The following is a 15858-nucleotide window of genomic DNA, read 5'->3' as shown; positions in this document are numbered from 1 at the left end:
CAGTCATGCACTCAGTTTGACAGTTTCTAATACTGGTTGTCTTCATTGTATAAACCACTATTAAGGATATTATCTTCTTATAGTCATACATTTGATCACCACATCAGTTACCACTTTATAATGTTTTCCATTGTCTTAATCATCTCCTTTGTTTTACAGGGAGGAACCCAGAGTCAACATATCCACCCTTTAAAGGACATGGAGAAAGGTATGGGATTTAGGTTATCGACAGAGCTTTGATTGCTTATAAGACTGCTTAGTAATAGACAGTGCCTTCGAGAAAGTATTCAGACCCCTGACTTTTTCCTCATTTTATTACGTTACAGACTTATTCTAAAATGGATAAAAAATAAATACATCTTTAGCAATCTACACACAATACCTAATAATGAGCGAAAACACGTTTTTAGAAATGTTTGCAAATGTATGACAAATAAAAAACAGATACCTTATTTACATAAGTAAAGGTGCAACCTGTTTCCATTGATCATCCTTGATGTTTCTACAACTTGATTAGAGTCCACTTGTCACGGGTTACTATGAGTGGTGCGTAGGAGTCGGGAGCAGAGGGTTCAGTGATTTGCAGATTTATTTCTCTGGCACAAAACGGTCACGCCAAAAACAGGGCGCATAAACACTGGCGGCTAGTAGAGGCATATGACAGGCCGCTTGGAGTTTGCCAAAATGCACCTAAAGACTCTCAGACCATGAGAAACATGATTTTCTGGTCTGATGAAACCCAGATTGAACTCTTTGGCCTGAATGCCAAGTGTCACGTCTGGAGGAAACCTGGCAACATCATGCTGTGGGGATGTTTTTCAGCGGCAGGGACTGGGAGACTAGTCAGAATCGAGGCAAAGATGAACAGAGCAAAATACAGAGATATCTTTGATGAAAACCTGTTCCAGAGTGCTCAGGATCTCAGACTGGGGCAAAGGTTCACCTTCCAAGAGAACAATGACCCTAAGCACACAGCCAAGACAACACAGGATTGGCTTCAGGACAAGTCTCTGAATGTCCTGGAGTGGCCCAGCCAGAGCCCAGACATGAACCCGATCGAACATCTCTGGGGAGACCTGAAAATAGTTCTGCAGCAACGCTCCCCATCCGACCTGACAGCTTGAGAAGATCTGCAGAGAAGAATGGGAGAAACTCCCCAAATACAGGTGCCATGCTTGTATCGTCAAACCAAATAAGACTGCTGTAGTCACCGCCAAAGGTGTTTCAACACAGTACTGAGTAAAGGGTCTGAATACATATTTGAATGTAATATGCCTCTCTTTGCCTCTCTTATTCACTATTTATATAAATTATTTAGACAAAAATGTCCAAAATGCATAACTTCATTTTTATGATGAAGATACTGTTATTTACTGTTGTGCCTTGTCTCTTACAAAAGCTTTCCAGAACTTGCAAACTGCTTTTTATACTGTTCAACATACCTTGTGTCAATTGAAGCTTATCCTCAATACTGACTAAACTAATGGTGTTTTCTAAAGCAAGAAATAGACCTCTGAACTTTTCACCTATTACTACCTATTACTACAAGGAGATTGAGTTTGTATCCTCATATAAATATATTGGAATTTTAATTGATGATGGCCTCTCTTTTAAATTGCATATTCAACAACTTACAAAAAAATTGAAGCTGAAATTGTGATTTTATTTTAGGAATAAGGCCTGTTTTTCTTTTGAAGCCTGAAGGAGGCTAGTATCGGCTACATTTATGCCTTTACTAGACTATAGGGATATTTTATATATGAATGCTTCCGCTCATTGTTTGAGATCAATTGACACCCTTTACCATGGCACTTTGAGATTTATTTTAAACTGCAAAACCTGGCCTTCTCTAGTCACTCGTAGGCTCAGTCACTGGTATACTTTTATTTACAAAGCCATTTTGGGTTTACTAGATTTTTATTTTGGCATTTTTATTGTTCAGAAATGTGATGGGTAATCTCTTCGTTCGCTGGACTGCCAACTGTTCCAAATGTCCGAACTGAATTTGGTAAAAGGGCTTTTATGTACTCTGCGCCATCGTCTTGGAATGCCTTACAAAATACTTTTAAACTGGAAGAACTTGTCCCGATTGGTATTTTTAAATCACTGATGAATGATCTTGCGACTGATTCCCTGACCTGTCAATGTTTTTAATTTGCTGTTTTTGATTTTGTTATACTCGTGAATTCTATGGTTTTTACTAGATTACTTGTAGATTTTTTCATGTTGTTTGTAATTTTTGTAAGGACTTGATGCTGCCTATCTTGGCCAGGACGCTCTTGAAAAAGAGATTTTAAATCTCAATGAGCCCTTCCTGGTTAAATAAAGGTTAAATAAATAATACAAATATTTCAGTTTCTATTTCTAAAAACCTGTTTTTGCTTTGTCATTATGGGGTAGATTGATGAGGGAAAAAACGATTTAATCATTTTTAGAATAAGGCTGTAATGGAACAAAATATGGAAAAAGTGAAGAGGTCTTGTCACGACCCGGTTACAAACTCAGGTCTCCAGTGTGAGAAACAGTCACTTAGCAAACTGAGCCACTAATAGTCGGCAGAACCCAGAAGATGAGGCAGACACAGCAGTTCTTGAGACTGTGTTTTAATAAAGTAAAAAGGAAGGTTCTTCAGGCAAAAATATAAATCCACAACGTCAAAAGTAATTCCAAGAGAAAAAGGTAATCCTCTAAGTCAAAAGGTAAATCCACAAGGTGGTAGGTACAGCAGGGAAAAAGCCTCAAAAGATAATCAAAAATAAATAAACGAGAACAAAAACAGAGTACCACAAGAGAGTCCAACTGGAGTAACAAATGTTCACATCATCGCTGGGGCTGGGTGCTAACATTCAAACACAGAGCAAAGAACTGAGGAAAACTAAGGGTTTAAATACATTCAAGGGAAACGAGGCACAGGTGCAAATAATAACTGGAAACAAGGGAAAACAAAAGGGTCAAAAAAGCACAATGGGGGCATCTAGTGGCCAAAACCGGAACAATCCTGACCAAATCCTGACAGATTCCCCCCTAGGAACGGCTCCTGACATTCCTACCAGCTTTTTCGGGGTGGAGGGCCCTGAACTGTCGAATGAGGTCAGGGTCCAGTATGTCTTTGGCAGGAACCCAGGAGCGCTCCTCGGGACCGTAGCCTTCCCAGTCCACCAGATACTGCCAGGACCGCTGCACCCGGCTGGAATCCAGTATCCGATGGACGGTATAAGCCGGCTGGTCTCCGATGGCGGAGGGGGAGGTCTGCCTGCCGGGACAAGGGGAGAAAAAACAACAGGTTTTAATAAGGAAATGTGAAATGTGGGATTAATCTTAAGGGATCTGGGTAAGTGCAGGCGATATGTAACTGGGTTCACTCTCCTGGCAACCTTAAAGGGACCGATGTATTTCTGGGACAGCTTGCGAGACTCCACCCGTAGCGGTAAGTTTTTTGTGGAGAGCCAGTCTCTCTGGCCGGGGCGCAAGGTAGGCCCGGGACGGCGATGTCTGTTTGCTTGTCGTTGGTACCGCTGTGAGGCACGCAGAAGATTAAGACGGGTCTTCCTCCACGTAAGCCGACAGTGTCTGATGAACTTCAAGGCTGAAGGCACTCCAACTTCTTCCTGGATGGATGGCTATGCTCCAATGGAGGAGCATAGCCAAACTGACTCTCATGCGGGGACATACCAGTGGAGGAGGAGCGCAAGGTAGGGTGCGCGTACTCGGCCCAAATAATGAAGGACGACCATGTGGACGGGTTGTTGGAGGCCATACATCTGAGGGCGGTTTCCAGCTCTTGATTCATCCACTCGGTTTGGCCGTTGGACTCCGGGTGGTACCCTGAAGATAGACTGGCAGTGGCCCCTATGAGTTGGTGTTAAAGGAATTTTTATCAATAATGACTAATTATGTATACATTTCAATCAGGACTGACTAATCAGAATACTATTATGTTACTGTATATGTACTAATCAGAATACTATTATGTTACTGTATATGTATGAATTTTCTTTCTTAATCCTATTACTGAATATAATGTGTGTAAATGTAATCAAGAATTAGAACAATGACTGTCTGTTCCTTGGTAGAAATGAATGAACTATATCTTCAGACTGGCTAGAATGCTTATCTACACAAGAAGACTTAATAAATTAATTAATTCTAAATAATAAATTATATTAAATTGGTAGGGAGACGATGTGGGAAGGCTTGAGATACTGCCTTTGTACCAGGGTGGGAGAAGAGACGGGACAGTTCAAAAACTAATGACGTCATTTTCAGTTTATAACCTGTGGTAAACTGTATCGTGTTCAGTACTCTCGTGAATAAACTCTGCTGTTTGACTTTAAGACTGGGCTCTGTCCATTATTATAAAATAAGGGTCTTACAAATCCTTATGAATTGACAGTGTTCAATTTTAATTGGGTATTAAAACATAGAGCAATTGAATTCCTGCAACAGTTGGCAGAAGGCCTTCCAAAACCTTGAGGCGAACTGGGGACCTCTGTCGGAAACCATATCTTGAGGAATGCCGAAGACTGGAACACATTGTTAATTACCAACTCAGCCGTTTCCTTGGCAGAAGGTAACTTAGTCAAGGGGACGAACCTGGCCGCCTTAGAAAACCTGTCGATGATGACTAGGATAGTAGTATTACCATGGGACGGAGGAAGGCCAGTAATAAAGTCCAACGAGATATGGGAACAGGGTCGGTGGGGAATAGATAAAGGGTGAAGGAGTCTTTGAGGGCGGAGGTGAGAAGATTTGCCCTGGCAGCACACGGGACAGGCCTTGACGAAAGTGGCAACGTCCTCTTCTATGGTGGGCCACCAGAACTTTCGCTGGATGAACTCCAAGGTGCGACCTACGCCCGGGTGACAGGTGAGGCGAGAGGAGTGCCCCCACAGAAGGACCTGGGTCCTCGCTGCCTTGGGGACAAACAACCGATTGGCAGGACCTCCTTTCAGACCCGGTTTGAAAGCTTGAGCTCGTCTCACGGTATCCTCAACTTGCCATGAGATCGGGGCCACGATCTTAGTTGCAGGAAGGACAGGCATGTCAGTATCTTCTCGAATGGCAGGAGCGTAGACTCGGGCCAAGGCGTCTGGTTTGAGATTCTTCGACCCGGGCCGATAGGTGAGGATAAACTGGAATCGATTGAAGAAAAGAGACCATCGAGCTTGTCTGGAGTTCAACCGCTTCGCCTGCTGGATATACTCCAGATTTTTGTGGTCCGTAAGCACTTGAAACGGTTGAGAAGCCCCCTCGAGCCAGTGTCTCCATTCCTTCAATGCCATCTTAACCGCTAGGAGTTCACGATCCCCCACATCGTAGTTCCTCTCGGCCGGGGTAAGCCGGTGTGAGAAGAAGGCGCAAGGGTGGAGCTTCTTGTCTTCACCCCTCTGAGACAGGACAGCTCCAACACCAACCTCTAATGCGTCTACCTCCACCACAAACGGTTCATCCCCAGTCGGTAGTGTCAGGATGGGAGCAGAGAGGATGCGCTGCTTGGGTCCTTGGAAGGCCGTCTCAGCTTCTTTTCCCCACTGAAACCTTGCGTTACCACCCTTGGTTAAAGCTGAGAGAGGGGCTGCCACCAAGCTGAAGTTCTTGATGAACTTGCGGTAAAAGTTTGTGAAGCCCAGGAAACGCTGAACTTCCTTAACGGACTTGGGGGTGGGCCAATCCGCTACTGCCCCTACCTTCCTGGAGTCCATTTGGACTCGACCGGGTTCCACTACAAATCCCAGGAATTGTTCTCGGGAGGAATGGAATTCACATTTTTCCGGCTTAACGTACAAATGGCTGTCTAGGAGGCATTTGAGTACTTGTCTGACATGCTTTGTGTGTTCTTGAAGGGAGAACACAAAGCATGTGGGGAGCTCGAAAAGATGAGGATGTCATCCAAGTAAACAAACACGAAGATGTCAAGCATATCCCTAAGCACATCGTTTATGAGCGCCTGGAACACAGCCGGGGCACCGTTGGTCAGGCCGAAGGGCATCACCAAGTATTCGTAGTGACCAGTAGGCGTGTTGAAAGTGGTCTTCCACTCGTCACCGTGTCTGACCCGCACAAGATGGTATGCGTTCCGCAGGTCAAGCTTAGTGAAGACAACTGCTTCCTGGAGCAGCTCAAATGCTGTGGCCATAAGGGGTAGCGGGTAGCGGTTACGGACGGTTATGGCATTGAGTCTCCGGTAGTCGATGCGAGGACGTAATGGGGAAAAGATCCGACTCCTGGGGGGACAGGTGCCCGGAAACAGGTCGATGGGGCAATCGTAAGGTCTATGGGGTGGTAGCATGGTGGCCCTCTGTTTGCTAAATACCGTTTTGAAGTCATGGTAACAATCGGGAACTCAGGACAGGTTGATGGATTCTAGGGACTCGGGAGGAGAACTCGGGAAACTCGGGAAGATACAAGTGGCTTGGCACGTAGGACCCGACTGCTTGACAGTGCCCACAGACCAGTCGATGTGAGGGTTATGGCTGTGAAGCCAGGGGTAGCCAAGGACGAGAGGGAACTCGGAACAGGGGATCAGATGAAAGTTCATCACTTCCTGGTGTTGGGAAACTGAAAGTCGCAAGATGGTAGTGACGCGAGTGACAAGTCCAGATCCCAGAGGGCTTCCATCCAATGTCCTCATGGGTTCCCTTAGAGGTTCAGAGGGGACGCCATTCTCCTTCGCCCAGATACCATCCATGAAGTTTCCTGCGGCTCCAGAGTCTACCAAGGTTTGAAGGGAAAGCTTGTGGTTGTCCCAGGAAAGGGTGACTGGAATGAGCAGCCGGGAGTTGGACGTATGGGAGGAGGTTATGTTTCCCGTTACAGTCCCCCCCAGGCCTGCACGGGACAGTTTGTTTCCCTGGAAATGGCCCGGTTTGCCGCAATATAGACAGCATCGCTTCCTCATCTGGCGGTCTCTCTCAGCCTGGGAGATGCGTCCAATCTGCATGGGTTCCAGTGGAGCCAGCGAGGATAAAGGCGGGGACTCGAAGCTGGGACCGATAGGAGCTATGGTGAGAGATCTACGGTTGAGTTCTCTCTCTCTCTCAGACGCTGGTCTATGCGCGAGGCTAACTTGATCAATGACTCGAGGTTGTCCGGTGGTTCCCGAGTGGCCAGTTCATCTTGGATGGTGTCGGAAAGACCCTTCAGAAAGCACACTGTGAGCGCCTTGTCGTTCCAGCCACTCGTTGCTGCCACCGTGCGGAACTGGGTGGCATAGTCCGTCACTCTGCGCCGACCTTGGCGGAGAGTCAGGAGCTGTTTGGCTCAGTCAGGGCCGCTGGTAGGACTTTGAAACACTCGCTTGAATTCCTCAGCAAAGGCAGAGTAGCTGGCACAGCAGGGACTTTGGGCATCGCACACAGCAGTAGCCCAGGCCAGGGCTTTTTCTGACAGCAGGGTGATGATATTTGCAATCTTGGACCGGTCGGTGGGAAACCACGACGGTTGCAGCTCGAAGGAGAGAGAACAATGGGTGAAAAACCCCTTACAAGCACTCGGATCACCTGAGAACCGTTGGGGAGGTGGAAGACGAGGTTCAGCCAGGGGGTTAAGTGCCATGGGCACTTGAATCTGAGGTACTGGGGTGGGAGCGGTTGCCGGGGGAAGTCGATCAGATACAGTGCCTTACGAAAGTATTCGGCCCCCTTGAACTTTGCGACCCTTTGCCACATTTCAGGCTTCAAACATAAAGATATAAAACTGTATTTTTTGTGAAGAATCAACAACAAGTGGGACACAATCATGAAGTGGAACGACATTTATTGGATATTTCAAACTTTTTTAACAAATCAAAAACTGAAAAATTGGGCGTGCAAAATGATTCAGCCCCCTTAAGTTAATACTTTGTAGCGCCACCTTTTGCTGCGATTACAGCTGTAAGTCGCTTGGGGTATGTCTCTATCAGTTTTGCACATCGAGAGACTGACATTTTTTCCCATTCCTCCTTGCAAAACAGCTCGAGCTCAGTGAGGTTGGATGGAGAGCATTTGTGAACAGCAGTTTTCAGTTCTTTACACAGATTCTCGATTGGATTCAGGTCTGGACTTTGACTTGGCCATTCTAACACCTGGATATGTTTATTTTTGAACCATTCCATTGTAGATTTTGCTTTATGTTTTGGATCATTGTCTTGTTGGAAGACAAATCTCCGTCCCAGTCTCAGGTCTTTTGCAGACTCCATCAGGTTTTCTTCCAGAATGGTCCTGTATTTGGCTCCATCCATCTTCCCATCAATTTTAACCATCTTCCCTGTCCCTGCTGAAGAAAAGCAGGCCCAAACCATGATGCTGCCACCAACATGTTTGACAGTGGGGATGGTGTGTTCAGCTGTGTTGCTTTTACGCCAAACATAAAGTTTTGCATTGTTGCCAAAAAGTTCAATTTTGGTTTCATCTGACCAGAGCACCTTCTTCCACGTTTGGTGTGTCTCCCAGGTGGCTTGTGGCAAACTTTAAACAACACTTTTTATGGATATCTTTAAGAAATGGCTTTCTTCTTGCCACTCTTCCATAAAGGCCAGATCTGTGCAATATACGACTGATTGTTGTCCTATGGACAGAGTCTCCCACCTCAGCTGTAGATCTCTGCAGTTCATCCAGAGTGATCATGGGCCTCTTGGCTGCATCTCTGATCAGTCTTCTCCTTGTATGAGCTGAAAGTTTAGAGGGACGGCCAGGTCTTGGTAGATTTGCAGTGGTCTGATACTCCTTCCATTTCAATATTATCGCTTGCACAGTGCTACTTGGGATGTTTAAAGCTTGGGAAATCTTTTTGTAACCAAATCCGGCTTTAAACTTCTTCACAACAGTATCTCGGACCTGCCTGGTGTGTTCCTTATTCTTCATGATGCTCTCTGCACTTTTAACGGACCTCTGAGACTATCACAGTGCAGGTGCATTTATATGGAGACTTGATTACACACAGGTGGATTGTATTTATCATCATTAGTCATTTAGGTCAACATTGGATCATTCAGAGATCCTCACTGAACTTCTGGAGAGAATTTGCTGCACTGAAAGTAAAGGGGCTGAATAATTTTGCACGCCCAATTTTTCAGTTTTTGATTTGTTAAAAAAGTTTGAAATATCTAATAAATGTTGTTCCACTTCATGATTGTGTCCCACTTGTTGTTGATTCTTCACAAAAAAATACAGTTTTATATCTTTATGTTTGAAGCCTGAAATGTGGCAAAAGGTCGCAAAGTTCAAGGGGGCCGAATACTTTCGCAAGGCACTGTATCTGCTTTATGGAAGTCAGCATCTCCGATAGAAGTTGAGAATGTCTAGCCATTAAGGCCTCTTGCTGAACCAGAGTGGCTTCGTGGAGTTGGACAGTCCCCTCGTGGTGGGACAGCGTGGCAAAAATGTCCTGGGAACTGGCTGCATTTTGGCTCTGTGTTTCTGTCAGGACCCGGTTACGAACTCAGGTCTCCGGTGTGAGAAACAGTCACTTAGCAAACTAAGCCACTAATAGTCGGCAGAACCCAGAAGATGAGGCAGACACAGCAGTTCTTGAGACTGTGTTTTAATAAAGTAAAAAGGAAGGTTCTTCAGGCAAAAATATAAATCCACAACGTCAAAAGTAATTCCAAGAGAAAAAGGTAATCCTCTAAGTCAAAAGGTAAATCCACAAGGTGGTAGGTACAGCAGGGAAAAAGCCTCAAAAGATAATCAAAAATAAATAAACGAGAACAAAAACTGAGTACCACAAGAGTTCAACTGGAGTAACAAATGTTCACAGCTTCGCTGGGGCTGGGTGCTAACATTCAAACACAGAGCAAAGAACTGAGGAAAACTAAGGGTTTAAATACATTCAAGGGAAACGAGGCACAGGTGCAAATAATAACTGGAAACAAGGGAAAACAAAAGGGTCAAAAAAGCACAATGGGGGCATCTAGTGGCCAAAACCGGAACAATCCTGGCCAAATCCTGACAGGTCTGAGTACTTTATTAAGAAGGCACTTTATATATACATATATGTTTTATACAAATCGACTTAGTCATTCGTGCACACATTTGGCGTATTGGTGGTGCCAGGAATCGAACCCACTACAATCGAATCCACTACCCTGCCATTACAAGCTTGTGTCCCCCCGTTATGTAACAGGTTGTACAAACGACAATTTAAGCCTACTAGAAAGTGTGTGCCCTCTGCCTGGAGGGAAGCAAAAGTCATTCTGCTGCCCAAGAATAGTATAGCCCCTTTTACTGGCTCAAAAAGCCGACCAATCCGCCTGTTACCAACCCTTACTAAACTTTTGGCAAAAAATATGTTTGACCAGATACAATGCTATTTTACGGTAAACAAATTGACAACAGACTTTCAGCACGCTTATAGGTAAGGGAATTCAACAAGCTCAGCACCTACACAAATGACTGATTGGCTGAGAGAAATTGATGATAATATGTTTTGTTAGACTTCGGAGCAGCTTTTTACATTATCGATCATAGTCTGTTGCTGGAAAAACTTGTGTAAGGGCTTTACACCCCCTGCTATATTGTGGATAAAGTGTTACCTGTCTAACAGAAAACAAAGGGTGTTCATTAATGGGAGCCTCTGTAACATAATCCAGGTAGAATCAGGAATTCCCCTGGGCAGCTGTCTAGGCCCTTTACTTTTTTCAATCTTTACTAGTCCAATCACATTTTATTTGTCACAAGCGCCGAATAGAGCAGGTAGACCTTACCGTGAAATGCTTAATTACAAGGCCTTAACCAACAATGCAGTTCAAGAAATAGCATTACTAAAATATTTACAGGAAATGTACATAACAATAACGAGGCTATTTACAGGGGGTACCGGTACAGAGTCAATGAATGGGGGTACAGGTTAGTCGAGAGAATTTGTTAAGTGACTATGCATAGATAATAAACAGTGAGTAGCAGCAGTGTAAAATCAAAGGGGGGGGGGGGGGGGGGGGGGGTCAATGTAAATAGTCCAGGTGGGCAGTCTTATGGCTTGAGGGTAGAAGCTGTTAAGGACGCTTTTTGTCCAAGAGTTGGCGCTCCGGTACCGCTTGCCGTACGGTAGCAGAGACAGTAAACCAGTGTGTCCATGTATGCGGATGACTTGACACTGTCCACGTCAGCTACTACAGCAACTGAAATGACTGCAACACTTAAGAAAGAGATACGGTTAGTTTCAGAATGGGTGGAAAGGAATAAGTTAGTCCTAAATATTTTAAAAACTAAAAGTATTCTATTTTGGACAAATCATTCACTAAACCCTAAACCTCAACTAAATCTTGAAATGAATAATGTGGAAATTGAGCAAGTTGAGGTGACTAAACTGCTTGTAGTAACCCTATTGTAAACTGTCATGGTCGGAACATACTGATACAACAGTAGTTAAGATGGGAAGAAGTCTGTCTTTAATAAAGCGCTACTATGCCATAACAACACTATTGAGAAGGCAGGTCCTACATGCCCTAGTTCTGTCGCACCTGAACTGCTGTTCAGTCGTGTGGTCAGGTGCCACAAAGAGGGATTACAATTGGCTCAGAACAGGGCAGCATGGGTGGACCTTAACCTTAGGCACATCATCATCTGCACATCTATCACTCCAGTATTAATGCTAAATTGTAATTGTTTTTGCCTCTAGGGCCTATTTATTACCTACTTCCCTACTCTTCTACATTTGCACACACTGTACATAGAAAAATCTATTTTTTTTCGTGTTATTGACTGTACGTTTGTTTATGTGTAACTCTGTGTTGTTTTTTTATGCACTGCTTTGCTTTATCTTGGCCAGGTCGCAGTTGTAAATGAGAACTTGTTCTCAACTGGCCTACCTGGTTAATAACCTGTCTAGGACTGGGGTTCCGCTAGCGCAATCAATCACACAGTGACCACACATACTAATCCTACCCCACCCATCCTATTTTCAAAACAGCTCCAGTCTATTAAGGTGAACTGAAGGAGAGACCGTCTCCCCAAAGGAATAGCTTATCAGTGCTAATGCTGTGACAGCACAGATTGTTTAGCTGGTGGGTTGAATCCACAACCAGAACCTGTGGTGGTTTTAAAAGATAATGTGGTCTTTGATCCTCCACACTCTGCCAGGCTGGGCATGCATGATTGACACCAGGTCTATTTAACTGTTGTTGCTAAACAGAAACTAGCAGCTTACATGGATATATTTAGTTTTCAATGTTTTGTTCCAAATGTAAAAACATCTGTAGTTGAGTGAAGTGTTTATTTTGTAGTCAAAATGAACGGCCTGTCAGGCTGGGCAAACCGTCATGATTCTGGACAATGACATTGGGGGTTGTGGTCAGATTTTGTCCAGAGACGGGGAGTCCGTGGAAGATGTCTGTCTGTCTGTCTGTCTGTCTGTCTGTCTGTCTGTCTGTCTGTCTGTCTGTCTGTCTGTCTGTCTGTCTGTCTGTCTGTCTGAGATTGACATCAGTGACCTATAATCTCATCTAATCCGTAATTTATACTCGGCCACTCCAAAGCACAATATAAAGTAGCAGATTGTGGTGAGCTGTATGTGACGGTGTGGGATTGAAAATGTCCCTGGATGGTGATGAAGTGTCATCTCTCCCGTTCATCCTCTTACTGATCTGACCCATCTCTCTCTCTCTATGCCTCACTCTCTCTATTCATCTCTCTATCTATGCGCCTCTCTCTATGTGCCTCTCTACAGTGCCTTGCAAAAGTATTCACCCCCCTTGGCATTTTTCCTATGTTGTTGCATTACAACCTATAATTACAATCTGTATTTTATTTGAATTCCATGTAATGGACATACACAAAATAGTCAAAATAGGTGAAGTGAAATGAAAAAAATAATACTTATTTCAAAAATTCTAAAAAATAAAAAACTGAAAAGTGGTAGGTGCATATGCATTCACCCCCTTTGCTATGAAGCCCCTAAAAAAGATCTGGTGCAACCAATTACCTTCAGCAGTCACATAATTAGTTAGATTGCACACAGGTGAACTTTATTTAAGTGTCACATGATTTGTCACATGATCCTAGTGTATATATACACCTGTTCTGAAAGGCCCCAGAGTCTGCAGCACCACTAAGCAAAGGGCTCTCCAACAGGTCAGGGAAAAAGTTGTGAAGAAGTACAGATCAGGGTTGGGTCATAAAAAATATTAAAAACTTTGAACATCCCACGGAGCACCATTAAATACATTATGAAAATATGGAACGAATGTGGCACCAAAACAAACCTGTCAAGAGTTGGTCGCCCACCAAAACACACAGAACAGGCAATTGAGGGAATTAGAGAGGCAACAAAGAGACCAAAGATAACTCTGAATGAGCTGCAAAGCTCCACAGCGGAGATTGTAGTATCTTTCCATAGGACCACTTTAAGCCTTACACTCCACGGAGCTGGGCTTTATGGAAAAATGGCCAGAAAAAAAGCCAGTGCTTAAAGAAAACAATAAGCAAACACGTTTGGTGTTTGCCAAAGGGCATGTGGGAGACTCCCCAAACATATGGAAGAAGGTACTCTGGTTAGATGAGACTAAAATTGAGCTTTTTGGCCATCAAGGAAAAGACTATGCCTGGCGCAAACCCAACACCTCTCATCACCCCGAGAACACCATCCCCACAGTGAAGCATGGTAGTGGCAGCATCATGTTGTGGGTATGTTTTTCATCGGCAGGGACTGGGAAACTGGTCAGAATTGAAGGAATTTTGGATGGCGCTAAATACAGGGAAATTCTTGAGGGAATCCTGTTTCAGAGGTTCACCTTCCAGCAGGACAATGACCCTAAGCATACTGCTAAAGCAATACTCCAATGGTTTAAGGGGAAACATTCAAATGTCTTGGAATGGCCTAGTCAAAGCACAGACCTCAATCCAATTGAGAATCTGTGGTATGACTTAAAGATTGCTGTACACCAGCAGAACCAATCCAACTTGAAGGAGCTGGAGCAGTTTTGCCTTGAAGAATGGGCAAAATCCAAGTGGCTAGATGTGCCAAGCTTATAGAGACATATAGAGACATATAGAGACAGTCTTGCAGCTGTAATTTCTGCAAAAGGTGGCTCTACAAAGTATTGGCTTTGGGGGGGTGAATAGTTATGCACACTCAAGTTTACATTTTTTTAGTTTGTTTCACAATAAAAATATATTTTGCATCTTCAAATTGGTAGGCATGTTGTATAAATCAAATGATACAAACCCCCAAAATGTATTTTAATTCCAGGTTGTAAGGCCACAAAATAGGGGGTGAAAAAATAGGGGGTGAAAGCCACTGTATGCGCCTCTCTCTCTATGCCTCTCCCTCTCTATGCGCCTCTCTCTCTATGCGCCTCTCTCTCTACACGCCTCTGTCTCTATGCCTCTATCTATGCCTCTCTCTCTCTCTCTCTCTCTCTCTCTCTCTCTCAAATTCAAGCTGCTTTATTGGCATAAAAAATATTGTGTCAATATTGCCAAAGCAACAATGTATACAATATACATTGTAAAACAATTATGATGCATAACAAATAATAATATACAATGGTAGTAAATAATAATACAAAAAAACACAACAATTAAATGGTAACAGTCAGTAGTAGAAATGTAATAAATATAAAAAGCTAAACATGGAAAATTAAACTATAACTAACTGTCATCTTCACCATCATCATTTCTACCACCACCATCATCATCATCATTACTACCACCACCATTATCATCTTCATCATTACTACCACCAACATCATTGTTATTACTACTACTACTACTACCACCACCATCACTAAACTGCTATCACTACCATCACCCCTACTATTTGGAATGATAATCACAACAACATCAAAAATAGTAATAGCAATAATAGTAATAATAAGGAAGTTACAGTTTACTGGTATGAAGAGATTCGGGAGACAGGCGCAGGAATGCATAATATTTTTTTATTGTACCCAAATTACGGCGTACCGTGTAAAGGCACGGGGACAAAGACCAAACAAACACTATACAAAAACACATGGTGATACCCAAACAAAAGAGCGAGGAGTACTTCAAATAAATGACACACGCGCACAATGATTAACACACGGGACGAGATCCGTAATCATCTACGCAATCCACAATGGCACGAAAGCCCAAAACACACAGCACACGTACTCACACGCACCAACGGACATTGTAACAATAATTGACCAGACCATGGTGAAAGGGCATATATATACAAATACAATTAGTGGGAATAAGGGCCAGGTGTGCGCAATGAAAGTTCCAGAGGGATCTGTGAAAACTATGCAGATGTTATTATCCAGTATCCCTCAGGCTATGGCAGACAAAGACATATTTGGCTGCAAGAGGAGCCATAGCTCCTTCCCCATGAGTATTTTTAGTTTTTCCTCTGGGTTAAATAAGTTAAAATTTGGAATAAATGTAGTAATTTCTGTGAATAATGAATCACTTGGTGAGGAATATTTATTAAAGGAGAAAGTGCCTCTCTGTTTCTACCTCCCCTGTCGTGCAGTGACCACATACACGCTCCTCTTTGGGTAACCATGTATTTTTTATGTCTGCCGGTTTCTATTGCCAATCGGTGGTCACTCACTTACTTGGTAAGGATCTGTCTCGGCTTAATATCCCTGACAGAGTAGAGATAATCGGCCAATTCATATTCTCTGTTTAGGGCCAGATAGCAATTTAGTCGGCTTTGGGATTTTGTTTCGTTTTTCCAATGTTGTAAATATGAGTCCTTTGATTGGTTCATGTTTTTGTTTATTGGAATTCTTTCTTTTGAAGCAATGCTGGTGTCAGCTTGGTTGGTTAGGTCCAACACCAGTTGATTTTAATGAACTTTTCTGTATTTTCATTACCACTGGGAAGCGGCCCAATTCTGCCCGTCATGCATTAGTTAGTGTATTTCTCTGGACTTGTAGATTTCTCCGACAGAATTCTG

At 43.6% G+C, this 15858-nt stretch overlaps 1 protein-coding gene across 5 annotated transcripts in view; it reads left to right on the top strand.

Annotated features, from left to right (window-relative positions):
- The window catches only part of LOC110504038 (CMP-N-acetylneuraminate-beta-galactosamide-alpha-2,3-sialyltransferase 4), a 68393-nt gene that overhangs the window by 14116 nt on the left and 38419 nt on the right, over window positions 1-15858 (top strand). For 4 of the 5 annotated variants that reach the window (XM_021582838.2, XM_036961429.1, XM_021582839.2 and 1 more), the window contains exon 2: window positions 160-208. The exons of the other annotated variant lie outside the window; for it this stretch is intronic. The gene's annotated coding sequence lies outside the window, so the exon portion shown is untranslated. The remainder of the gene's footprint in view (window positions 1-159; window positions 209-15858) is intronic. 5 annotated transcript variants of the gene reach the window in all.

The sequence above is a fragment of the Oncorhynchus mykiss genome, chromosome 24 (assembly GCF_013265735.2).
Source record: "Oncorhynchus mykiss isolate Arlee chromosome 24, USDA_OmykA_1.1, whole genome shotgun sequence".
Classification (NCBI taxonomy): Eukaryota; Metazoa; Chordata; class Actinopteri; order Salmoniformes; family Salmonidae; genus Oncorhynchus; species Oncorhynchus mykiss.
Note: the sequence above shows the minus strand (reverse complement) of the source record. Positions and strands in the feature narration are given on the sequence as shown.